General features: G+C 43.9%; 1 protein-coding gene across 2 annotated transcripts in view; it reads left to right on the plus strand.

Moving 5' to 3' along the window:
• Positions 1-6,527: 6,527 nt before the first annotated feature.
• Positions 6,528-27,390, plus strand: part of FBXL16 (F-box and leucine rich repeat protein 16) — a 42,319-nt gene continuing 21,456 nt past the window's right edge. Inside the window, exon 1 of one of the 2 annotated variants that reach the window (XM_026704143.2) lies at positions 6,528-6,903. The gene's annotated coding sequence lies outside the window, so the exon portion shown is untranslated. Of the gene's footprint in view, positions 6,904-19,657; positions 19,902-27,390 lie in introns of those variants that run through there. The other variant, XM_087912475.1, reaches the window with a different exon arrangement.

Consider the following 27,390-nt stretch of genomic DNA (forward strand, 5'->3'; position numbering starts at 1 on the left):
GGAGCGCCAGATGTACTACATCAAATAGGGATATATTGACAAGCATCACATCTTTCTTGTCTAAACCTGTGCATTTTTTCTTTTTGAAAAAAAAATCTGCAGTCACATTTATAGCAACTTCGATGCAACAGGCATCATTCTTGGAAGATTAATCAACAAAGGGAATTTTGCATTTAATTTCCTTAATATAATGCATTTTTTTTCAGTGTGTCTTTCATGAATGAACACAAGACACGTTTCATAGCAGATTTCCACTTATCAATGGGATATTTTCATTGTTGGTAAACCACGTGGCAAGATTCAGGGAACGGCCAATGTTGAATGATAGCCGTGATTCAGACAGCGTATTGGTTGTAAAATGCATAATTAGAGAAGTTCTCATTCAAATGGAAAAATAAAATTGTTTTCTCAAGCACTCCTCTGTGTTCATCAGAATCTTCTTCCTCTTCCTCTTCTTCTTTTCTCCTCCTTCCTCCTCCTCCTCCTCAACTTTGGCCTTGGACCTCTTGAGCTTCTTAATTTTATCAATAAAAGGCAATAAACTGACCCACACGGCAGTCACCATGGGGCAATTTACAGCCAACGAGCTGCTGAATCCCTTGGATTTCCCATGGCCCACAAGCAAAAAGATTTGGGCTGATTCTGCGATTACCAAACTCTTAAGGCCAGAGAGAAAAGATATCATTCATAGCTTTAATCTAATTTCCATTTCCTTGCCCTGTCCATAATTTACCGAGGTCACTGGGACAAGCAAGCCATTCCTGCTGGCTCTTCAAGCTACATTTCTTGACAGTTAATCATTTCACAAGCAGGGCGGATTCTTCTCAAAGAAACAAGTGCAGGGAAGGGAACGAGGGAAGGTATGTTTGCAGCTCATTAACATTTCATGTTTGAGCTTCTGAGCAGGGATGCGTCTTGCATGCGCTAAATGCCAGCAGCGGGTGGGGGAGGCGTTTGCCAATTGGGAGGACATTTCGCTCCATTTTTTGGTCTGTCTCTGGACCAAAGAGAGTCTTTGTTTATTTGCAAGCAGCCCTCCCCACCCTTCGGACTACAACTCCCATCACACCTGGCCAGCCATCTGAATCCTAGGCACGTTTTACTCAAATGAAACCTGCCTTTTATTCAGTAACCTACTCACGGTAGGGGAATCATCATGCTCTTCCCTACTTCGCTAAATGCGTTCTGTTCTCTTAGGTAGAAGACCCCGCTCTGTCCCAGATAAAATCTTTGTGTAGAAAACAGTCCCTCTAACTAAAATATCCTGCAAGTCAAGGAGATGTACAGAAAAATGTAGAGATAACCTTGATGAAGCTTGATAACCTTGGCCACCCGGACCTGTTACAAGAGGGGGAAATAGCACCTTAGTTCTGGACACATCAAATGCAAGGAATGAGGTGCATACATTAAGTTGCAGTTCAGAAGATTTACTGCTTATGACCAGGGGCCCCCAAACTTGGCAGCCCTAAGAGCTTTGGACTTCAACTCCCAGAATTCCCCTGCCAGCATCTTAAAGTTGTCAAGTTTGGAGACTCGACACTCACTCCTGTATGCAACTATCTACTCAACTAATAGTCAACATTGAATTGGCAGTAGATAAAAGTCAACGGAATTCAAGAGAGGTTGGAACTTGGACTGTTTAAGTTCATAGGAAATATTAATACAAAACCATCTAGAAAGAGTGTAGAGAAAAGGAACAAAGATGATAAAGGGATCTAGAGGTTGAATTGTACAATAAATGATTAAGGGAACTGGGTATGTCTGGCCTATTAAAGACAAGGACATGATAACTGTCTTCTGATACTTGAAAGCTACCACAAAGACGAAGGGATTGACTTGTTCTCCAAAGGGCAGGACGACAAGCAGTGAGCGGAAAGCTTAATAATCCAATCCAGAATTAAGGAGAAATTTCCTTACAACGAGAACAACTGATCAACGGAATAAATGGCTTCCCATCACTGGAGGTTTTCAAGAAGAGGCCAGATAGTTATTTGTCTGGAATGGTATATAACAGTGGTGGCCAACCTTTTTGGGCTCCTGTGCCAAAAACTGTGTGCGCGCTTGTACGCTCACCCTTGCATGCTAGCACCCAGGAGGCAGTGCACATCCCACCCCCATGCCCCCTACACGCATGCACGGGCAATCTCCACCCACTCCCACTGCCCCCTTACTTGCACTGTGCCTCACAGCTGATTTTCGGTGGGTTGGAGGCCTTTTTCGGCCTCCCAGAGGCGTGAGGAAGGCTTCTGCAGGCTTCTTCAGGGTTTGCAGGCCAAAAACTAGCCCCATTTCGTCACTTCCGGTAATGTTGGAAAAACAGGAAGTGATGAAACGGGGCTAGTTTTTGGCCTGCAAAGCCTGCAGAAGCCTTCCTCAAGCCTTTGTGAGGTCAAAAAAAGGCTCAAACCAGCCGAAAATCAGCTGTGAGGCACGTGCATGCGCAGTGAGGTAAGTTTTTCTGCAGCTCGCATGCCGGCACTAATGGCTCTGCGTGCCACCTGTGGCATGTGTGCCATAGGTTCGCCATCACGGGTATATAAGGTCTCCTGCCTGAGCAGAGGGTTGGACTAGAAGACCTCCAAGGTCCCTTCCCACTTTTTATTATTCTCCATCTTAACATGTCAAGCCTGGTTTAGATTAACCTTGGTTAGTCGTTTAGTTTTAGGTATCGGGCCACCTCTGGCTTGGTGGGCTTCTTGTCAAAAACCCGTCCTTCTCCTCTTCCTCCTCTCCAAGTCCACAAGATGGGTGTGAAATTGCACGAGCCATCTGGCCATCACTTTGGGGGTGGGGGGTGGGGGGTGAAATCGATTTCACATCCGAGCAAGGGGAGAGAGAAAGCAAGCTGGCCCTTCTCCCCTGAAGGGTGGGCGAGGCGAGCTTGAGACAGATGGGAAACGCGAGGTTCCCTTGCAAAGGAGAGCTCAATTTTTAGAAATTCACTCACGTTAGGCGCCCCCCCCGCCCCCCCCGCCCACCCTCTTCCACCGCGGTTGCTATGGCGCTCGCTTCCAGGAGCTGTCCCACCAGGAGGGCACCCGGCTCATCAAATCCGAGGTGCAAAACAAGGGATGAGCCGCATCGTTTGCCAAGGGGATGGCTGTCCCTGCCATATGCTGCACACCACCCGAGCATCCGTCGACCGTCTTCCTTCCAAGTGGTGCTGGGACTAGCTTCTCCCTGGAGAGCCCATGCCTGGCTGGCCAAACCCCGGATCGGCCTGTCAAGCTGACTATCCTTTTCCTTGATTATTATTATTATTATTATTTTTAAAAAAAGAAAAAGCAGGTCAGGTTTCTTAATTGGGCAGGCGTGCAAAATGGCTGGGAGGAGAGAGAAAGCCAGGGGCTGAGTTGAAAATAGAAACCGTTTCTCTCCTGCTTGCTGCTCCCATATCACCCCACCCTCTCCTCTCGTCACTTCTATTTTTCTCCTTCCACCCCACCTCCTCTCCCCGGGATCAAGAATAGCATCCTTCTTAGTGCCTGTTAAATCATGCAACATCCATTTCGGAAGGGAAACGGGGCACAATAACCATAAAACCACATATCTCGCTGCTTATTAGCGGCTCTGTCCATGAATTAAGGACTCTTCCTCCTCCTCCTCGCTTCCTTGGGATTTATTTATTTTTAGAGTGGGTGGGATAGACCATAGGGCAGCTCCCTTGATGCAGGCAAGACGGGCTACTCCACAGAAGGGTTTTTATTTTAAATGTGTTGAGATTCTAGAAAGGGTGCAGAGAAGAGCAACAAAGATGATCAGGGGACTGGAGGCTAAAAAATAAATAAAAAATAAAGAACGGTTGCAGGAGTTGGGTAGGTCTAGCTTAATGAAAAGAAGGACTAAGGGGGAGACATGACAGCATCGTTCCAATATCTCAGGGGTTGCCATAAAGAAGAAGGAATCAACTTATTCTCCAAAGCACCTGAAGGCAAGACAAGAAGCAATGGTGTTGTACTTTCCCACTTCTTTCCCTTTCCATCAATTCCGTTCTCTTTAATTCTGTTAAATTAAATAAACTGTGAAAGAATGTGAAGTCGGCCCTGGGGAAAGAGATACTCAAACTGTGAAGGGAGGAAGTGGTTTAGAAAAGATGATTCCGTCCCGAGAAAGAGGAAAGCATGAGAAAGAAGCTCAAGAAAAAACCTATCTCGATCTTGTTTGGTAGCAGAAGCTCTGAACCACTTTCCGGATTCGGTTATTCAACTCTAAAGTTGAAGAGCCTCTTCTGCTTCTGCTTTCTTGACCTCCTTTGAAAGGCTGAGATCAAACTTGGAAGTCCATCCCGGTTTCTGTCCCATCCATTTTATACCAAACAACATCAAGTCGAGGTTATTTTGAGATGGGCGTGTTTTTTTTTTTAAACTCCATCGTATTTTCCTCTTTCCTGGGACCGAGTCATCTTTTCTGAATTCCTCCCTTAATGCTCCCATGGTTCCTTCTCCTTTCTCAAGGCTATTGTACATCTCCGAATATAAGAAAAACAGAGTCGGAAAGGACCTTGGAAGTCTTCTAACCCTCAACTCAACATGGCCGGTTGAGGAATTCTGGGAGTTGAAGTCCACACGTCTTAAAGGTGAAGTAATCATGGATACTAAACTGTATGTCACACACACTTTTGATAGACCTGAAGGAGGCAGAAGCCACATCAGGTTGATCTTCTACTTCGGGGTCTCCACACTTGGCAACTTTTAAGACTTGTGGACTTCAACTCCCAGAATTCCCCAATCATGCATGGATTCTGGGAGCTGAAGTCCACAAGTCTTAAAAGTTGCCAAGTTTGGAGACCCCCGTTCTCATCCAACCTTCTACTCAAACAGCAGACCCTATCCCGTTTCAGACAAATGGCTGTCCAGTCTCTTCTTAGAAACCTCCAGTGTTGGAGCACCTACAGCTTCTGAAAGCTTCTCCTTCATAGTTCGCAAATACAAGAATCATACATATAAGATTATCTCCATTATTTCACAGGATTAAAATCAGGAATCGATGTAGAATCTTAACAAGATTCTGAATGCAAATTGGCTTCAATCCAGTCTTAACTCTCTGTCACTTAGCAACAATTGTGGTCATAAGTCAAGGACCACCTGTATTTATCTTCTGAACAGAATACGCCATTCCTGCTTGGCGGGGGGAGAATTCAGCACATTATGCTTAAATTCTCCCACGGGTTCCCGTAAGAAACTTGGGCTAGCATCTTGGAAGTCAGCATCTGTCCTGGGACATCTTTAGGTTGATTAAGCAGCTGCTGGCTTGTGGTACCTAAAGAGTGTGAAGAAAAGCTACAAAAATGGTCAGTGGGCTGAAGGTTGCATGAAGAACGGTTGCAGGAATTGGATATGTCTAGTCTAATGAAAAGAAGAACTAGGGAAGACATGTTAGTAGTGTCCTAATATCTCAGGGGCTGCCCCAAAGAAGAGGGAGCCAAGCTATTCTCCAAAGCCCCTGAGGGTGGGACAAGAAGCAACGGATGGAAACTAATCAAGGAGAGAAGCAACCTAGAACTAAGGAGAAACTTCCCGACAGCGGGAACAATTAATCAGTGGAATGATTTTGCCACCGGAAGTCTTAAATGCTCCAACCCTGGAGGCTTTTCAGAAGAGATTCGACAACTGTCTGCAATAGTATAGCGTCTTCTTTCCTGCCTGCGTAGAGGGTTGGACTAGAAGACCTCCAAGGTCCCTTCCAGTATCCGTTATTCTGTTAATAAGGCTTAGCAAGATTCCAAACGCAAGTTGGCTCCAATCCCGTCTTAACCTGAAGGTTTGAGTTATGAAAAAAAGCTTCTTTGCGGCCCTGTTATCAACCTTAGATGCTGCTCCTCCATCAATATCTATCCCTTCCTTCCCCCCTCCTGCACCCCCATTCCTGCCCTTCCAACTTGACCCTGGCCCACTCCTCTCCCCCGCTCTTTGCCGCCTGCCCTTTGCCTATCGATGTTTGATTCCTCTTTTCTTTTTAAAAAAAGGGGGGGAGGGAGAAGAGGGTCCTTCTGTTGTGGGTGGATGGAGGAGACCTTATGTTTCCTCTCCATGGGAGGCTTGTAATCTCTTCTTGGATCCCAGCCAGGAGGTGAGGTGGGGGAGAGAGAGAGAGAGAGAGAGACAGAGAGAGAGAGAGAGAGAAGCGGCGTGATGGATAATCAGGCTCATGTGCCTTTAACTGGAGGATTTGCTTGAGGATACTTGAGTGTCAGGCTAGCTAGGAAGTGTGGATGTGCGCGTGGACGAGAGAGAGAGAGAGAGAGAGACGGAGAGAGGAGAGAGAGAGTACGTGAAGGCAGAGAAGGAGGGAGGGAGGGAGGGAGAACGCAGGAGAAGTGGCATCTTGCTTCCTTGCCGTCTGGATAATTCCTCGTCTCCATCATTCTTCTTATTTTGCGGGCTCGCTTGGAATCCCGATCGCTCTTCCCGTTGTTGTTAGTTTGGTTGCAATGAGGAGGGAAGGAATGGCTGGGGGTCTCTTCTTCCCTTCGCCTTCCTGGCAAGACCCCTGGTTCTGATCAGAGGAGGGGGGGGAGCGGTGGGGATGCCTGGCTTGGGCCCCCCTTTTTCCAGATCCTTCGTGGCTCAGCAAACAACAGACCGGTGGATTATCATCGCACAAAGCTGGAAGAATAAGGGAAGCTTGCTTCCCCGGAGAGAAAGAGAGAGTAAAAAGAAGAAACAGCTAGCCGTCAGCACAACCAGCAGACATCCGGCTCGGGTTTACCTGGCTGGGTTAGAAAAGAGGAAGAAAATTGAGGGGACCTTCCTGCTTCGCCTCTCCGTACAGTCCTCTCTCAGCTCCTTTCTTCTTTTTCTCTCCAGCGGAAGGATTGTGATATATTGTTATTTTTTCCCCCCTGCTCTGGCTGCTGTTTGCAGTGGGTGAGGAAGGGATGAGCTAAGACAACGGTCTTTGGAGGTAAGCATGCTAATTTTGGGGGGGTTGAAGCGGGTTTGGCTACAAAGCTCCTTTCTCCCCATCACTAAACCTCCCTCCAGACCAGACCTTGAGATCTGCAGGATTCACGCCACCGGGGTCTTCTCACACCTGCCTTGTGGGAAGGACACCCCTCTCCCGGCGGTGGCTTTCATCTCCCTTCTGAAGAAGACCTTCCCGATTGGGATGTCAGGTTGACCTTACGTAAGCCTACTTGTTGTCCTGAGCAGGGGATGGAGGGGAGGAAGAGGAGGGTCTCTGGCCATTGCAGTCCAGAGCCCCTCAAAAGATTTCTCTCTGTCTCTGTCTTGGGCTCTGCTGCATTGGATGGAAAATTTTGAGCGGCCACCTCTCGAAACTGGGCTCTCATGGAAGGATGGGGCAGGGTGGGGCACTGATGGTGTTACCCTGTTATTTTGAGGAAGGGATGCTGAGAGGGAGGGATTGGAGGCACCTTTGATGGACAGAGCTTCTCTCAGATAACCTGGATTGGTGGAGAAGCCATGGAGAAGCAGTGGTGAATTGCACACCCATGTGGCTTTGGAAAGAAGGTAGAGAGCCAAGAAATGAATCTTGGCCAAGCTGTTTGGGATTTGGCCCTCAACCACCATCGGTAGAATCATCTCCTTTAATGTTGACCCTTTCCTGCTAGATAGAAAACCCCCCGTCCCCTGTCTCTAGTTTGGGTTGTAGCTCTCTAGATTTAATCTTGAAGAACCATCGCTGGACTTGAGAATGGCTTCTGCCCCTAAAATTGGCCTGCTTGGATAGAGTTCAGGGCTCCCGGTCTTCATCTAAGAGGGTAGCCCACTTTTTTAATGGACACCTGGTTTTGTGCTTCTTCTTTTTCTTTTAATGCCAATCTGGATCACTAAAAGGTGGCCAGTGATGCTTTTCATAACATCCAGAGAAGCGCCTTAGAAAAACTTCACCGGTTAGATTCTTGAAGGTATCTCCCTTCAGTAACCGTATTAGGATTGTTGCAACATTACTACAAACCACATTTCTTAAGGGGTTTTAGACGACCAAGGATTGAGATCAGGAATAATTTGGTGCACAGAGGAAAGAGGGAGAAGGGGAGAGAGGGAGGGAGAGGGAGAGAGAGAGAGAAAGAGGCAGGGAGAGAGAGAAAACACCCCCAGCAGATGTTAATAAATAGATACTTGGCTGGATATCATTTTTTTTAGAAAGGCCACTGACTTTTTCCTCTTTTGGGGGGAATGAAAGAGGAAAAGAAAGATTATTTTGAATGTGGGTTCTCGATGATTCATTCTGGATAGAAGAAATTCTTGGTTCTCTAGTCCAAATGTAGAGATTTCAGTCTTTCCAGAATCTACTGCATCCTTGTTTGTCTTTATCATGCAAACATGTGAGACCCAAAGAAATACCCTCCCCATTTACAAAGATCAATAAGGATTGGAGCCCCACACCTCCTGCATTTTTCTGCCCAACTGCACCAGCAAACCTTAAAGAACAGCATGGCAATGCTTTTCTTTAGATAGACTAAAGAATACAATGAATGGTTATGGGAACTAGATATGTCTAGCCTAATGAAGAGAAGGACTAGTTGTGACATGATGAGAGTCTTCCAGTGCTTGAGGGGCTGTCATAGAGAAGAGGGAATCAACTGTCCTCCAAAGCACCTGAGGGCAGGACTAGAAGTATTCGGTGGAAGCTTATCAAAGAGAGATCCAACCTGGAATTAAGGAGAAATTTCCAGGCAGTCAGAACAATCAACCAGTGGAAATGCTTGTCTCCAGACGTGGTGGCTACTCCTCCATCCCTGGAGGTTTTCAAGAAGAGAATGGACAGCCATTTGTCCAGAATGGTATAGGATCTCCTGCCATGGGTCGATCTAGAAGTCCCTTCCAACTCTGTTTTCTGTATTCTGCATTTATTTTAGAATAACTGTATTCTAAATTCTGTACTGAGAAGCTTCACCTGTTGGTGTTGACAGGTCTTAAAGGAGGTTCAAGAATAGACACAGACACTTTTCCTGGTCACTTGGTGACTTTTTTCTTCTAGATGGAAGAAATCTAGCTGACAGATAGATGGGCTAACCTCTCAGTGTTGTGTCCCCCAACTGGGTTTATGGGAAGTCGGGTAACCCTATGAAGAGTCATGTATAAATGGATAACTTGGCACTAATCAAGCACAGGGGAAAATTCAGAAGTATTTGGTAACATGGATAATACAATGAAATTGTATCGATTCCTAGGAATAAGACCTGAAATTACAATACTGGATAACCTTAAGACATAGTCTTTGATATTTCCATTCTAAATTTGGACCTCCTCTAAATCCATGTCCAATCTTATGTAAGCCTGTATCCAGGACTGCGGAATGAAGCCACGGTTACCCTTGATGGCTAAAAGAGTTTTGAGATGCTTCGATTCAGAGGGACCCTTGTCTTACAGAATCATATTTTGGTGCCTGTGTGCAGAAGCTCCAGTGAGGTTTTGCATGGTGGCAAGCTGCAGATAACAAAAGCCATCCTCCCTCTCTTAATGAAATCGATGAAAGGCATCGATCTACTGGTGACCCTCCAAAGTTTGGTCTCGAGTCCCAGGAAATGTGCTGATTGTGTTGGGAGAATACAACCATGGGCATATTGCAGGAAAAATAATAATAATTCATCTCCATTTTAGACAAAATCATCCTTTGTATAGGCATGTGTTTGCCTGCCTGCCTGCCTGCCTATCTATATCTATGTCTCTGTCTATGTCTATGTCTATCTAATCTATATTTGTGTGTGTGTGTGTGTATACATATATGTGCATATATGTGTTGTGTTGTCTGCCTATCTATCTCTATGTGTGTGTGTATATATATATATATGTGTGTGTGTGTGTGTGTGTGTGTGTGTGTGCGTGCATATATATGTATGTATGAATATGTGTATATACGTCTGTCTGTCCATCCATCCATCCATCCATCCATCCATCCATCCATCCATCCATCCATTATCTCTCTCTATCAAGATGGTGATTAACTCTTTAACTCTTTACACTAGATTTCATTCTGTTATGGGGCAAATGACCTGCGGAACGTCATTCTGGAGTGCCCAGGTTCTAAGAGCATCTTCAGAAGTTCTCCCTGTTGTCTTCTAAAATAGGCTACAGTTGACAGGGACCTTCTCAGTGATGGCGCCCTCATTCTGGAATCTCATCTTATATGCATAGGGAGATTGAACTGGTGCCTTCAGATCCAAAGGGAATATTGGTTTTGTGGCAACTATAAAACGTGTATAGAAATAATTGGGGTAACTGCCGGAATCCTGACATTTTGCAGATTTGCAGGTAGCTTAGTTTGGAGGCCTTTCCAAGAATTCTTTGTGCTATTCCTGTTGCTGCTTTCATTTCTGGAGCTGTTTTAGCTAAGCCTTGGCCTCATCTTTATTTTAGACTGCTATTTTGTTTTGTGTGTCTCTGTGTGTGTAAACGCACACCCCCACACCCCCAAAACCATTTGCACCACAAATTTATGTTATTATTTATTATATCTGTTTGCCCCTCATCTCACTGCAAGGCGACTAAGGGAATACACACACAAACACACACACACACACCCCTCAATGTATAAAATCACAGTGAAATCATAATGAAAATACAGATGATAACTAAGGCTAAAACATGAGGAGGAAAGAGGCAGAATTTATGTAGCTGTTAGTAATCGATCAATTATCTCCAGTGTGATACTGCCCTATTCACATCCATATCTGTGTGTGTATGTGTGTGTATAGATTAATAAATACAGGAATATATAAAAAGATGACATATACATATATTATCTAATATACATTAGGATTATATCATAGGTTTGTGCCTTTTTAATGCCCATTTTAATGTCTTGTTCGTTTATTTCTGTAAATAACTATTTTGGGGGGAGTTGTATTTTAATTTTTTGAATTAAAAATTGTTATTTTTTTTATAAAAATGACATATGGATCGCCATTGATAGAAACCCATTAAGAATGGAATGGTTTGTAAAAAAAAAAAAAATTCAAGGCACATGCTACACTCCTACTTGATTTTTTGCTCTGTTGCTTTTTACATTCCCAGACAAAACATTTACTGGTGTTTTTCTCACCATTCATCTATGCAACCTCCTCTTCTCTTCTCCATTACCCGGAGTGGAGCTAATAGTGCTTGTAGTTGCAGAATTAATATCTGTTCTTTTTCCTTCTTTCCTTACGAGGCTAAATCATGTTTAGCCTCCCCTGCAGATAACAGTGTAGTCATTTCTAGGAAAGTGGCTAACTCTTGGCTTTTCAGACAAGTTTTCATTGATTAGTGTCTGGCCTCTTGTAAGGAATGTAGAAAGGACCTTAGAAAAAAGAGAGAGGAGGAGAGAAGAAATGGCAGATCAGCCTTGAGAAAGTGGAAGAAGTGGAGGGGAAATAAACACCTAATACCCACCTTAAAACCTCATAGAGAGAAACAGGTATAGTACAAAATGTTTACTGTGATGGGAAGAGACCTATAATGTTTCATGGCTGGCCCGGAGTTGGCTTTGAAGTGTGCTTAAATGCTCACTGCATGGTTTAGCACCAAGAATTTCAGAACTACATTTTTCTGTAGAGCCAGCCCCATCCTACCTATTTGTCCAGGTGAAGACACTCAACGAGTTTTGCAGAAGCAAACCTTCCATCTGGAGTTGTTGGTCCTTCACACATCTCCATTGGAGCTCCACTTGGCATTAGATCTCCAGTCTTCCCATAAAACTATGAAAATGGACCTTCTTTATCTGTAGTGTCTACAGAAAGTGTGATGAGACAATGAAGATGGACCTTCTCAAGAGCTTTAGAGAGCTTGGAGCATGATCTAGCTCCAATAATTTCAGGACTACATTTTTTCAGTAGGTGATGACACTACATATTTGTCCAGGTGAAGACCCTCAAGAGTTTCACAGAAGCAAAGTTTTTGAGGCCCCTGCCACCTGGAGTCGTTGGTCCTTCACACACCTCCATGGGAGCTCCACTTGGCATCAGATCTCCAGTCCTTTCATAAAACTATGAAGGTGCACCTTCTCAGAGAGCTTTGCAAAACGAAGGACTGCTACTATTAACTGAGATTGGCTCCTTTTGTGGTGACTCTGAGCATGGTTGTTTGTAAACGGTTCATGATGCAATGAGCCAACATCAATGGTCGCAAAAGGGTTCCTTTTGCCACTGGTGTGTTATTGTCATGTTAGATCAATTCTGAAAGACTTGAGAGTGGGATGGGGGTCCGTGAGGGGATGGTGTCAAAGAAATCAAGATGGTAGGGTTTTTTATGTGTTTTTGTGATTCAATATCCCCAGTGTATAAGTAGCTTGCTTGTAAACCATGTTTTATAGCTTCTGGGCTGTGTGAGTTCAAGCGTTATGGTTTATTCAGTAAACCATGGTTAAGCGAAGCATGAGTTGCTTCACATCAATTGTTTCCTGCATCAAGGTTAGAATATATTTGGGAAGGAGCTTGGAAGAGAGGCGGGAGAGCCACAATGGACAACTGGTGTGTAAAAAGCATTTCAGCCCACAGAAGGGTGAATAGCGTGGGAAATATTTTAGAAGGAATACTCCTTAGATTTCCAAAGAGTAAAAGGAAAAGAGGGGAGAAATACTTTCAGAATTGCAAGATTTGTGTAACAGCCGTGGTGGCGCAGTGGTTAGAATGCAGAATTGCAGGCTGACTCTTCCCACTGCCGGGAGTTTGATCCTGATTGGCTCAAGATTGACGCAGCCTTCCCTCCTTCTGAGGTGGGTAAAATGAGGACCCAGATTGTTGGGGGCAAGAGGCTGGCATTGTAAACTGCTCAGAGAGGGCTGTGAAGCACTGTGAGGCGGTATATACGTCTGTCTAAGTGCTATTGCTATTGCTTGCAAGGACAATGGGTTCCGCCTGGATGAGAAATCCAGAAGAGAATCTTCACCTCTGAATCCTGCTGGACTTTATGAAGCTGGTGGGGACTCTGCAGGCTGACTCTGCTCACTGCCAGGAGTTTGATCCTAACCAGGCTCAAGGTTGACTCAGCCTTCCATCCTTCCAAGGCCAGTAAAATGAGGACTCAGATTGTTGGGGGAAATGTAAACCGCTTAAAGAGGGCTGTAAAAGCACTGGGAAGCGGTATATAAGTCTAAGTGCTATTGCTCTTCTGTTAATGTAACCTCACAGTAAAGATAATTGTGCTGGCTGTGCTTCTCGGGACTACCTGAAAGGGCTTACAGTTCAGCTATTATACCTCTGGGATGATATGTTTTAGTTGCTATATTCAGTGGTGGGATTCAAATAATTTAACAACCGGTTCTCTTCCCTAATGATTTCTTCCAACAATCAGAAACTTAGAAACTCTGCTTAGAAACTTAACCGGTTCTCCCAAAGTGGTGCGAGCTGGCTGAATCCCACCACTGGCTAGGTTTGTTAGCCCCACAGAGCCACATGGCATGGAAGTGGGTATATAAATTGAATTAACATGTGTATAATATATTTTTGGCTTGTTTCTCCTAATACTTTCAGCTCCAAAGTTAGTAATCTGTGAGGGGACATATCTGCATGGGGAGTGGATCTCCATTCCATCCCATTCCCTCTTCCTTTCCTTTCTGTTCCCTTCTTTTTCTCCTTCCCTTTTTCTTTCTCTCCTGGTTTATCTTCTTTCCTTTCCTTTCCTTTCCTTTCCTTTCCTTTCCTTTCCTTTCCTTTCCTTTCCTTCCCTTCCCTTCCCTTCCCTTCCCTTCTCTTTTCACTTCTTTTATCTTCCTTTCCTTTCCTTTCCTTTCCTTTCCTTTCCTTTCCTTTCCTTTCCTTTCCTTTCCTTTCCTTTCCTTTCCTTTCCTTTCCTTTCCTTTTCTTCCCTTCCCTTCCCTTCCCTTCCCTTCCCTTCCCTTCAATTCCCTCTATTCACATTCTTCTCCCCCCCTTCCTTTCCCCTCCCCTCCCTTTCCCCTTCTATTCCCCTCCCTCTCCCCCCCCTTCCCTCTATTCGCCTTCTTTTCCCTCTCCCTCCTATCCTTTCTCCCTTTCCCCTCCCCTTCTCTCCTGGGTTTGAATCCTGGTGCTTCCCTTGAAAAAGAACCAGTTGGAGGCAAAGCAGAACCCTGATTCTTCTAAAGATCATGAGGAGCCATATGGAAAATAAAAAAGATCAGAGTGGATTAGGCCCTCAAACAGCCACATTTGTATATTTTTAGCATGATCCCAATTACTCTACAACACAGAAGTCTCACATCAGTGGCTCGGATTTGAGAGTATATGAGCTGGTTTGGGCCTATTTCCTTTATTCATGGAATACATAAATGAAGCAAAGAAGCCTCTGCATTTTAAATGTTTCCTCACCGAGGTACATCCGGCATCATCTGGAGTTACTTTTAAGAAGGCATCGGTGCATAAACCTGTATGTACATATGCGCTTCCTCCCTATTTTTAACTGAACGCTGTAGCGCTATCGATTGCAGGTGGTTATTTTGAGATGGCACTTTATAGAAACAGTATAGAAATATATTTAATAGCTGACTGGTTCATTGATTTGAATTCATTATAATGCATTTGGTGAAACCTGGCTTTGCAGGTGCTTTTTAAGAAATTGTATTCTTTATTGAAAGTTGGCAATATTGAAAGGTTTCCTGATTACTGTCAAGGAAAGCCCATGGGAGGGTCGGCAAAGGGATCAGAAATGAAGCTTGACTCAAGGAGAAATACCATTTTACAATAGATTATTTCAGCACCTCGGAGAGCATCTGATTGTACTTATTGGCGGGGTGAATTCACTGCAATCTAACTCAGGGACAACCTATGTTGGCAACCTTAAGACTTCAACTCCTACAATTCCCCAGCAAGGAATTCCATGAAAAAAAATAATTAAAAATTAAAATACCATTTAAAAAAAAAAAGTGATTTCCCCTCCCTGCTCTTTTCAGGCGAGTAACCTCTCCAATTGTCTTCTACTCAGATGAAAGATAGAGTGGGGAACCATGGGCCTTATCCAGGTAGTCCTTGAGTTACAACAGTTCATTTAGTGACCGTTCAAAGTTACCATGGCACTGGAAAAAAAAGTGATGTAGGACTGTGTTTCACATTTACGACCATTGCAGCATCCCTGTGGCCACATGTTCGAAATTCACACACGTGGCAACTGACTCATATGATGGTTGCAGTGTCCAGAAGCCATGTTATCCCCCAAAACCAAAGTCAATGAGGAAGCCAGATTCACTTAACAACCATATTACTAGTTTAACAGTGATTCACTTAACAATGGTGGCAAGAAAGGCTATAAAATAGGGCAAAATTCACTTATTTACTCTTTCAGTTAACAACCAAAATTTTGGGCTCAATTGTGGTTGTACGTCAAAAGCTACCTGTAATTTTTTTTTGCTGAATTATAGGCCTATTTACCTTGTGACTTGGGCCAATTAAGAATTGTAGGTCTCTCCTTCTTGAAAATATGTGTAGATGTGACCACTGAATTGAATACAACTGTTGCCATTAATATCTCATGTATAGGCATGACAATTTAAGTATGTGCATTTGTTTAATCTAATTTATTTTATTAAACTAATTATGCTTCCACCCTAGGCCCAGTAAAAGTTCTTAGGAGAGCCTATAATAAAAGAAGACCAATGTGTAAAAGATCACCCGTAAAACTTAAGTATGGCATAAAAGACAGCAACAGAAAATAAAACAAAGAGCATAAACCACACTGCCACATCAACAATAAATTAACAGTCAAGGGGCCAGAGATTAGTTGAGCTCATTCCAAAACTAATAGACAAATCAGTAAATGTGGAGGGAGTGAATGGACTGAAATGGAATACATCCATTGTAGAACAGTTTAAGGAATCTTCACACCAATGTTCCTCACCCATACTAGCTTTGCGGTATATGGACTTCAATTCCCAGAATTCCCCAGTCAGCCACACTGGCTGGAGAATTCTGGAAGTTGAAGTCCACACCTCTTAAAAGCAGCTGAGTTGGGAGATATACTGCTTTATACCCTTGGAATCTACTAATACCCCAAACTGGTTTTTTTCAAAGTTTGATCATTATATAGCCATAAGCAGCACCCCACCAGAGAAAAGCAGATTCAAAGAATTATAAAGTAAAGCTTCTTCACAATCCAGCTAGTACACAAAAGGTTTGTAACCATGTTCCCATGTTGCTGTACAGCAATATTTTTCAAACCTGACCATGTTTAAACTGTGTGGGCTTTGACTCCCAGAATTCTCCAGCTAGCTGGCTGGGAGATTCTGGGAGTTGAAGTCCACACAGCTTAAAGTGGCCAAGTTTGAAAAACACTGCTCTAAAAGGTGGTGTGAGTTTTTTTTTTTTTCCTAGCCTGTTACACAAACCCAACCGTGGCCAACTCAAGCAATTGCCCAAATCCCATTGCTTTTAGAGCATTGACCATTCTCCTGTGGTTTACAGACTGTTTTAGAAGTCAGCAACCTGGTATATTACAAGCACCAGGGTGTGGCCAGGAATCATAGAAGCTGTCATCTCAAATGTCTGGAGAAAAATGGGGTGCCCCTTGGGTAATTTTTTTCTAGGAATCCCTTCTTTTTTTCTGTTGCCTTACAAGACCACCTCCCCTTCAAATCTTCCTCTTGTTTTCTAATAATATTCCAGGGAAAATAGGGGAAAAGAGAAACAAATTATTCTAAAGTAAGTTTCTCATTAGCTGTCAAGAGTGAAATATCAGGCGGTTTAACTGTAGGGTGTGTGAATTTTCACAAAGTTCAGTGATGGCAGTGATAATGTTTTCACTTCTTTCTCTCTCCAAAATCATCATAATATAAAATTCAAATGAAAATAAAAATAATAGGGAAAGGGGAGAGGGAAAAGAGAGGGAAGCGGAAGTGTGGGGTAAGGGAAAAACCAAGAAAAGAGAAGTATTAACATCCAATGTTTTTCAGCATAGTAAAATACAAATAATGAAATGCCTCACTTTTTACTCTGACCTACTAGTCATTTATATAAAACACACTTCTATAATCTGCAAATCCAAAAATCAAAATTTATTTCCCCCCGCAACATCTCCAGCACTAAGTCCAAAAATAGCACCAGCAGTAGCCCTTAGACTTATATACCACTTCCCAGTGCTTTCCAGCCCTCTCTAAGCAATTTAGAGAATCAGCCTATTGTCCCCAACAATCTGGGTCCTCAGTTTACCGACCTTGGAAAGATGGAAGGCTGAGTCAACCTTGAGCCTGGTGAAATTCGAACTGTAGGCAGCTGGCAGTCGGCAGAAGTAGCCTGCAGTACTGCATTCTAACCACTGTGCCACCACAGAAATGATCCTGGATTAAGAGACATTGCAAATGTTTAAAATCACAAGGCATCCCCGTGGGAGATACCCCAAAGGGCCATGCGTTTTCAGCGAGGTTTCTCAGAAAGGGAAGCATCTGGTTTAAGCACCTGACAGCTTATTCAGTACCGTAGGTAAATGGCATCCTGTCTCAAATGGCCCAGGGCAAGAGACGACCATGATGCATTGCCTAGGATTCTCCCAAAGAGGAACAGATGATGGGGGATATACAGTTGCAATCTGGCTCCTTCGTTAACCAAGTCTGCCTCCTTTTTAAGAGTGGCGAAAGCGCTCGGCCATATGTTGGGTTTTTTCCCCCCCACAAAACAGCAGCAATTTTAGACCCAGGCAAGGAAAGTTGGAAGAGGGAAGGGCAGGGCTGTTGTCCTCATAAAAAGGATGCCAAAGAAGTGAAATCCAAGCTTGGTTGTGTAAATAGGGCCCTGGGTGTGTGTGTGTGTGTGTGTGTGTGTGTGTGGACTGATGGATGCTGTGTGTGTCTTTGCTTTGTAGTCACGCCCATTAACTTGGCTGGGAGAAAGGAGGCTTGGGGTTTGTGGGTCTGATCATGCCTGGAAGTCAAACCTTTGCTCACAAAGATGATCTAAGAATAGAGGCTCTATTAAAGACAATTCAGCCGAACTCGGGCAGAATACGATTCTAAGTAGGTGTATAATTCTAACTATAGCACAGTGATGCAGATGAGCGAGGCAATTTGATGGAAAAGTTGAAAGCAGCAGGCTGTCAACGAAATGACAACAGAGTGACTTTCCAAGACAGCATAAGCAAAGAGAACCGTTTGGTCTGTGTACTTCCCCTAGGACAACATGGGATGCTCAGATAACAGAATAACATAAGACAAAGAGTTTGTCAAAACTCTTGTAGCCACCCTCGGGAGTAAGCCCAGCTTCTTTCCATAATGCTGGTGTCAGGATTCCTGCAGTTACCCCCAATTCAATCAGGAGTCTCGAGCCAAACTTCCAAAACTTCAGAAGGATTTATTGGGAGTTAACATGCCGGCACTGGCCTGGGTGTAGCCGACTCTGAGACACATCATTCATTGTCACCCTTGACCCTGGCTTCTCCCACCCCCTGGCTCTATCGTAATTCATATTCTCCAGTGAGACACGTCCATAGCCAAGAGTCATCAGTCATGTTCTCCAATTAGATATTTGCACGACAGAAACTTCAAGTCACCTAGAAACTATCTTTGAAAAACTATTTATGGAATGCACTTTCGATTTCCAAGCTGCCGCACACTCTTTCAAACCCCTTTCCTCACCTCCCTTTCTGCTGACAACTCTAAAAAGACCATAGAAATATTTTATGTTGACGGGAGGCTTGCAAGAAGATTCGGCATGGAGTTAGAGGGTGTCCAAATGTACAATGGAAACATTAAAGACTGTGCCTTAAAACTATACTGTAATTTCATGTCTTCTTCCTAGGAATCAATACAGTTTCACTGTATTATCCATATTACTAAATACTTCTGGATTTTTCCCCTGTGCTAGATTAGCATCAACAATTGATTTTACACATGACTCTTCATAGGGTTACCCCACTTCCTATCAATCCAGCCAGGGAACACAACACTAAGATTCCCAAAGGTGCTTTTTTTTTCAAGAGGCAACTGGACTTTCTGGTTTTTCTTTGGAGACGTTTCGCTTCTCCTCCAAGAAGCTTCTTCAGCTCTGACTGGATGGTGGGGAAGGGAAGGATTTATATTCCTTGCGGACAGCTGGTCCTTTGCATTCTTTGCTGGCTGGGGAATTCTAGGAGCTGAAGTCCTCCAGGCTTAAAGTAGCCAAGGTTGGAGACCCCTGTTCTAGATCAACCCCATGCCCATGGCCGGAGACCCTATCCCGTTCTGGACAATCGGTTGCCCAGTCTCTTCTTGAAAACCTCCAGTGATGGAGCAGCACACACAACTTCTGGAGGTGACCCATTCCACTGACTAACCAATCAACCAATCAATCAGAATAGAGCTGGAAGGGGCCTTGGAGGTCTCCTAGTCCAGCCCCCTGCTCAAACAGGAGACCCTACACCATTTCAGACAGGGGGCTGCCCAGTCTCTTCTTAAAAACCTCCAGTGATGGAGAGCACCCACAACTTTGGGAGGGGAGCCCTTCCACTGATCAATTGCTCTCGCTGTCAGGAATCCCAGGGTCCAAGCACTCTTTGAATTCTCATCCATGCATGCACACCGGGGCCAAACTCCCCCCGCCCACCAGAGAATAGAGATCCTGCTTTGTTCTCTCCTCATCCTCTGAATGCGCTTCCTAGGCAGATACTTGCAGGCCAATCAAGCTGCCCATTGTGTGGGAGGATGAGCTGAACGGCGTCATGCGCCTCATGTATGCAACACTCCAAATTATGTCTTCGTTCACATCTGAGAAAGAGAAATCAGCCCACCGCCAGCCTTGATGGGAATCATCCTGCTCCACCAAGCGGCTCTTTCCCTTCCCAGCCAGGGAAGAGGGGCTGGGCTGAGGGCATCGTTTATCACAGCTCTTCCCAGCCCTTCCTTGGCTTTTGTTATTGCCACGCTGTTCCAAGAGGCGAGAGAAAAATCGCAGGTGGAGCGAAGCTGCGGTGCTTGATGGCAATGTGCCGCCCACAATCGTGGGACAGGTAGCCTTTTAAAGAAGCAAAGCAGTTCAGGAAGGAAGGAATGTTCTGGAAAATGGCACAGGTGATGCAAAGGTAAATGGTCGCATGCCTATTTTAATCGGGGTGGGGAGGTGTCGTGGCAATGGTTTGGGGCGGGGAAGGGAAACAGAGAGAAGCTGTTTCTTTATGGATCGAGTTCCAGAGATGTAGCACGAGTCGAACTGATGCCCAAATTGATGACCGGGTGGATGGGACGTGCCTCAGGGTAGGATTCATGCAGAGGGAATGTCTGTTATTGGGTTGTGGAGGAAGTTATGGTTATGGGGGGCCCAGGAAATTGTGGCTTCAATCTCCTCATCGTGGTTTGCAAATCCTGGTTTAGGGTTTTGTGTGACAGAATGGCTAGCCGAGCCTAGCATGCCTTGCAGATTCAGCCATGTGCTTTTCTTATATGACCTGAGTCGGGATGTTGTAGGAACACTGTATAACCAACTGCCTTTGGGTCATAGCATTTTTATTGTGGGAGAAAGGTGTTCCTGATCATGGAAGGCCCTTGGATGTATGTCATAATGCTGGCTTATAGAGACAAAGTGAGATAATGCTGGCTTATATAGGCAAGCAAAGAAAAGTATGTTTGTTTTTTAAAAAAACTAAAAATAAGTGCTGTAGTTCTCTTCTCTTTTCTCTTCTTCTCTTCTCCTGTTCTATTAGAGTATTTTTTTCTCTTCTCTTCTCTTCTTCTCTTCTGCTAGAGTATTTTCTTCTCTTTTCTTCTGTTCTACTCTCTTCTCTTTTCTTTGGTTCTCTATTCTTTTCCGTGGTTCTCTTTTCTTTTCCTCTCTTCTTTCTTTTCTTTGATTCTCTTTTCTCATTTCTTTACTTGGGATATTCTAGTGCTCTTGATCCCTGCTGGACCAATTTAGGTTTTGCATCTCCCCCACAAGTCCACCAGATATGTTCAAGAAGTCTACCAATAGGATATTACCACAATTTCCTGTCTCTTTTCCGACGATGCTCCCAGGACAGGGTTTGTCATGTCTGAGAACTTTATAACACGTGGATCTCAGCCCCCAGAATTCTCCAGCCACCTGCACATCTTAAAAGTTGCCAAACTTGACAACACTCTAGCCAGTAGAGATGGATTTTCATCTTCAGGTCTGTTGGCACCGTAGCTGAGAATTGTGGGAGTTCTAATCATCCTATACCTCAAATGCCCCACATTGGGAAAACTGAGTTCAAACATCATTTTCCTCAGCCCCACCATGCCTTAGTCCCCAAGACCAATGTAGGCTGGGTAAGCAAAAGGCTTTGAAAAATAAAGTTGAATAAGAATGTAGCCAAAATGCAACATTTGTTCATAAATGGCCGAAAGAAATTTAAGATGGGGCTTGAGGGAATCATTAAGTGCGGGGACGCTGAGAGACTGTGAAAATTAATGGTTTTGAAATTAGTTGCACTTAAATTTGGAAGAAAGGATGAGATGTCAAATTTCTCCTTTCTAACTCTGGAAAAGCCAGGCCAGGCCAGGCCAGGCTGAAAGTAAAGGTGGTCCTTGACGTACGGCCAATTGTTTAGTAGCCGTTCCAAGTTACAATAGCAATTGGAAAAACTGACTTATGATTGTTTTTCACACTTACAAGTTACAACGATTGCAGCATTCCCCCATAGTCACGTGATCAAAATTCAGAGGCTTGGCCACGGACTCATATTTATGACAATTGCAGTATCCTGCTGGACCTTCTGACAAGTCAAATCAATGGGGAAGCCAGATTTACTTAACGACCAGGTTACTCGCTTAGCAACTGCAGTGATTCACTGGAACAACTGTGGCAAGGAAGCTCACAAATGGGGCAAAACTCATTTAGCACCTGTTTTGTGGAGCCACAGAAATTCCTCTTGTTTCTGTCATCCAAATTCATTGCCCAGGGAGAGACAGTTGATCTGATTGTCACAGCTCAGCTCACTTGAAGAGGGTCAAAAGCCTTTTCAGGAACAGATGGGTGGCCAGGCGAATAATGGATTTTTGCTTGGAAATGCTTCTTTTTCCGTTTCTTCCCTCTAATTTCAGTTCTTGGTTTGAGGAAAAGCCCAATGGCCATCCGTCATATCTGAGGCTCTGTACTATTTGAGACGAACGTCAATTTGGGGGAACAGCAGGAAGCGAGTCGTTGTTTGGAGAAGCCAAGCTATGTTGGCTTCAAACTTTGACTTGTGGTTAAGAGGACCATGGCTTATTCAGCTGACCCTGTTTTCTGGATTTGCATGGCATACTGAGCTCAAAGACAAAGGTCGGGGCATGCTTTATACAGCATCCTTGAGCTTAAGTGTAGGGGAGCTAACTTGCACTTCTGGGTAACATGCAAACATGGCTTACCTGCTCCAAAGGGAAAGAGAAAATAGAGAGGTAAACCCTTAGAGGATGGACTACACAAAAGTCTTCTTTGACCTTTCATCAAGGAGTCCTCCATTTGCAACCTCCTGGGGTGTGCCTGGAAGATTTAGAATTTAAAATTGACCCTTGATCCAGAAGTGCGCCTGGATCAAACTAGCTTAGTTAATGCCACCCCGAGAAGATACTTGTTGAATGGAGCTTGCAAAACCCACATTCCACCCTGAGCGTGGCTGCATATCTTAACATAACATGGAATAACAGAGTTGGAAGGGACTTTGGAGGTCCTCTAAGTCCAACCCCCTGTTTCAGCGGGAGAGTCTATATCATTTCAGACAAATGGCTGTCCAGTCTCTTCTTAAAAGCCTCCAGTGATGAAGCATCCACAACTTCTAAAGGCAAGCTGTTCCACTGGTTAATTTTTCTCACAGTCAGGAAATTTCTCCTTAGTTCCAGGTTGAATCTCTCCTTGCTCAGTTTCCATCCATTGGTTTTTGTCTTGCCTTCTGATGCTTTGGAAAATAGGTTGATTCCGGCTTCTTTGTGGTGGCCCCTTAGATGTTGGAACACTGCTATCGTATCTCCCTTAGTCTTTCTTTTCATTAAACTACTCATACTGAATTCATTTGTTTTAGCCTTCAGTCCCCTAATCATCTTGGTTGCTCTTCTCTGCACTCTTTCAAGAATCTCAATATCATTTTTATATTGTGGCAACCAAAACTGGATGTAAGTATTCCAAGTGTGATCTTACCAAGGCATTATAAAATGGTACTAACGCTTCGTGTGATCTTGATTCTATCCCTCTGTTAATGCAGCCTAGAACTGTGTTGGCTTTTTTGGCAGCTGCTACACACGGCTGGCTCATAGTTAAGTGGGACTCCAAGATGCTCTCACAGTTACTGCTGTTGTGCCAAGTTTCATCTAATCTGTACCTGTACACCTGGTTTTCCTTTCCCAAGTGAAAACCTTACCTTTCTCTAGTCTGAATTTCATTTTGCATGTCTGGATCCAAACTGGCTTCTTCCGGTGAAGATACTTGTTGAATGAAGCTTGCAAAAACCCATACATCCCACCCTGAGCATGTCTGCACATCCTCCCGGCATATTCTCAGCTTCTCCTTGAAAACATGTACATTTACCCTTGGCGTCGCCTGCTTATCAGGTGCTGAGACAGCAAAAGGCAACCTTTGGGCTGGTGCATCCAGCAGATTCTGTCTGCATCTATGAGCCATGAAATTGTTTCAGCCCCAGCGTGTCTCTAAAAATACACAGCTCTTAAAAGCAGCCCAACGGGATTTTGATGTGGTGCTATTGTTCCATTGCATCTCAAGCTTAGATTTCAGGGCTTTGGGTCTTTCTGGGTTGGGTTGGGTTGGGTTGGAAGACAAGCCACGACCCGGCACCCTTTCACACGTTGATGGCCGACCAGGATAGTTGAGGGATGAGAAATGAAAGGGCGCGGAATTTCAGAAGGAGGGGGAGATGGTTTGATTTGGAGGCATAAATATAGAAGTGTGGGTCATCCTCCTCCAAGGAAGGGGAGGGGGAGAAAATGAGATCATAGATGGAGACGAACTCTGTGGCAGGAATGTACAGCCTTCCCTTTGCAGCAGCCCCGTGCGCCTTCGAGAGATGGTACAGTGGAAATAGATAATATCTATCGATCGGGCCAAAGCAAACAACTCAACCAGCAGGGTCAACTGGATGACATCAGCTTGCCGAGTGCTAAGTGCCATCTGCGAAAAGGATCCGAGAGGAGTGCATTATTTATCAGAGGGCGCCTCATTAGTTCAGCACCCTAAGCTTGGTGGGTACTTCGTGGCACGGCCAATTAAGCCTCTAGGCTGCCGGCCAAAAGATCCAGAGAAGCCATCCTTTATTTCTCAGGGCTGGGCTGAGCATCCACCTCCCACTATTATTATTATTTTATCTGTCTTTCTTTCTTGGTGGCAACTTGTAATGCTTGGGTGGGTAGGGAGGGAACGGAGCTGGAAACACAAAAGTCAGCTGGGAGTTAACCCTTTTCTATGTTTCCATTCTGGAAGTGTTCTCTCTATGGTGTCGATTGATAAGCTCAGATCAGAGCTCAGCCACTGAACTCTTTCTTTCTTTCTTTCTTTCCTTCCTTCCTTCTTCTTTTCCTTCCTTTCTCTTCCTTCCTTCCTTCCTTCCTTCCTTCCTTCCTTCCTTCCTTCCTTCCTTCCTTCCTCTTTCTTTCTCTTTTCCTTCCTTCCTTTATCTTTCTACTTCTTTCTTCTTTCTTTTTCTTCCTTCCTTCCTCTTCCTTCCTTTCTTCCGTTATCTTCCTTTCTTCCTTTTTCTTTGTTTCTTCATCTTTCTTCCTTTCTCTTTTCCTTCCTTCATCTTCTTTCTTTCTTTCTTTCTTTCTTTCTTTCTTTCTTTCTTTCTTTCTTTCTTTCTTTCTTTCTTTCTTTCTTTCTTTCTTATTGGTTGCCCACGTTACCATAGGGTAACTCTGGGCAGCTTACAGTCATAAAAATATATCTACACATATACATTAAAACATAAATAATGTAAAACCAAACATTAAGGCGGGAGAAAGCAGGAGTGGAGTGGTGGTAGAGGTATTCTTGATTGTTTCTTGATCAACCGCCTCCACTGTGCTGTTCCCCCATGGGGCTCCAAGCCAAATGACTCAGCCACATCTTTAGGCCCTTATGAAAAGATAGGAGGGTTGGGGCCAACCTCACATGGGTGGGGGGAGTTGTTCCAGAGGGCAGGAGCCACAGCAGAGAAGCCTCTCCTTCTGGACCTCACCAGCTGGAATAATCAGGCTGATGGGACCTACAGTATGCCACTTCTCCCAGCAGGAATGGGATGAGCCAATCCCAATGGGATGAGAAGGTTCCTCAAGTAACTTGGACCCATTCCAGAATTTCAGGCTGAGGCTTCTTAAAATCAGAACAGTTTAAGGTCTGGCTGGTCTCTTTGGAAGAGCCCTCGATTTTACTCCCTTGGGTTAGGTACCCTTTCAAGGCTGCATTTTCTAAAATGGTGGTCTCAACCAGAAGACCAAAAGCTCCATGTTCTTCGACAACCTAGGAGCAGCCCACCAAGTCCTGAAATGCTTGACACATTATCATTTTTAATGCAACAAAGAGTTTGGGAATTGGTGAATGATTGAGGGAGTTAGATACGCCTCGCCTATCAAAGAGAAGGATTAGGGAGGGACATATCAACTGTCTTCCAGTACTTAAGGGTTGTCACAAAGAAGAGGGGATTAGCTTGTTCTCCAAAGTACCAGAGGGCAAGACAAGAAATGAAGGGTGGAAGTAAAGAAAAAACCAATCTAGAAATGAGGAGAACGATTAATGGAACAACTTGTCTCCAGACATAGACTGGACTGGACAACCATTTGACTGGGATAGTACAAAGTCTCTTGCCTTAAGAAGAGGGTTGGACTAGAAGATCTCCAAGGTCCCTTCCAGCCGTATGGTTCTGTGTTCTATGTTCAATCCTAGGTTACTGATTTCTTCATGGAATTTCACTTTACTTAATGAAAGTTATATGCAAAGCTGCATATAAAGTAAACAAAATCAATTTTACTATTTGCCTTGGGCCCATTCACACACCGACCGGAGCCTCTCTCTGAGGAGAATCTGAGGCGCCTCTGAGGGGCAGTTAGGAAGTATGATAAGCAAACGAACCAAATAATACTTTTGCCTTGTGGTCTCTCATCAGAGCCCCCAAGCTGCTTACTACTGCCCTGAGGCTCAGTGGGGAGGTTATTTTCCATATTCCATCTGTTCTTTAAGCCATCTTCGAAGGGGGAGTTTCTAGCCTCAGGAGACCCGCTTAAATCCCCCAATTAGTATCCCCCATTAGTATTTCATATATTATTATTAACACGCTCTGGTGCTAAGTGGTTCTACCCTCATTCCCCACCTGAAAAGAAATCTGTTCCAAATGCAAAACACAAGCAGAGGAGAGGAGTTTCCGTTTCAGAGCACCAAGCAGCTTTAGTCCAGAACAGTTGCTGTCTCCTTCTTGCTCACGCACAAAAATACTCTTTCGTTTTCCAAACAGCCCTCAACTCTCTCACACACTGATAGGACGCTAGCCAGATGAATAGTGATGGATGCTGGTAAGCAGAGGCAGAATTTTTCCCCTTTATTTTCCTCCCCCAAAACTAAGCCTGACCACATAGTTTTGTAGCAAAGCACGGGTATAGACCTAGTAAATTAATTATAATATAATATAATATAGTAATATAGTAATATAGTAATATAGTAATATAGTAATATAATATAATATAATATAATATAATATAATATAATATAATATAATATAATATAATATAATATAATAATATATTGCAACAGGCAATTTGACGTAGTGGTCTGAGATATTGCATTAGAAGCTGAGAGAGTATGAATTTTAATCCTGCCGTAGGCGCAAAAGCCAACCAGGTGACTTCAAGGCAGTTGCTGCCTTTTTCAGCTCTGGAAAGCCGGCAATACAGTAGTCACCCTGATGATTCAAAGGAGCATAGCAACATTAAGAATGTTGCCTCTACCAAGCCTTGTTTTATTGGACATAACCCTTTGACATAACCATTATATTTGGAAGACCAAAATCTTTTCTTTTCTTTTGCAATAAGTTTTTATTTTATAACATAAAAAAAAATTCCAATTTCAATTGAACAGTGTGTTGTCTGGATACAAATCATTTTAGGAAATAATAATCACACTATTTACAGCAATATTCAGTGCATTAATATAAATTATATTAATGTTAATAACCATAATATTCATACTATTTGTAACTTCCTTATATCACTAATCCTTTCATACATTTCCCTGTTTCTAGCTCCTGTTTTTGTCAGCCAACCATTGATAAGTCCCAAGTCAAAAAATATTCAGTTTCTTCCTTTTCCTTAATTGTAAGTGTTAGCTTATCCACTTCTGAACATTCTAATATTTTTCTAATCATATCTTCATCTGCTGGGAAGGCCAAACTCTTGAAAAGGCCGTGTCCTTCGGTACTCTCGGTCTGGTACACTCCTCCTCTGAAATCTTTCTCTCTCTCCCTCTCTCTCCCCCATCTCTCTGCTCTCCACCCCCATCTCTCTGCTCTGTCTCTCTCTGTCTCTCTCTCTCTCCCCCTTTCTCCCTCCCTCCTTCCCTCCCTCCATGTTGTGGGTGGAATCCTGATTCAGTTAATTTGTACTTTG

Source organism: Pseudonaja textilis, chromosome 14, assembly GCF_049901715.1.
Source record: "Pseudonaja textilis isolate UNSWEBS1 chromosome 14, rPseTex1.2, whole genome shotgun sequence".
Lineage (NCBI taxonomy): Eukaryota > Metazoa > Chordata > Lepidosauria > Squamata > Elapidae > Pseudonaja > Pseudonaja textilis.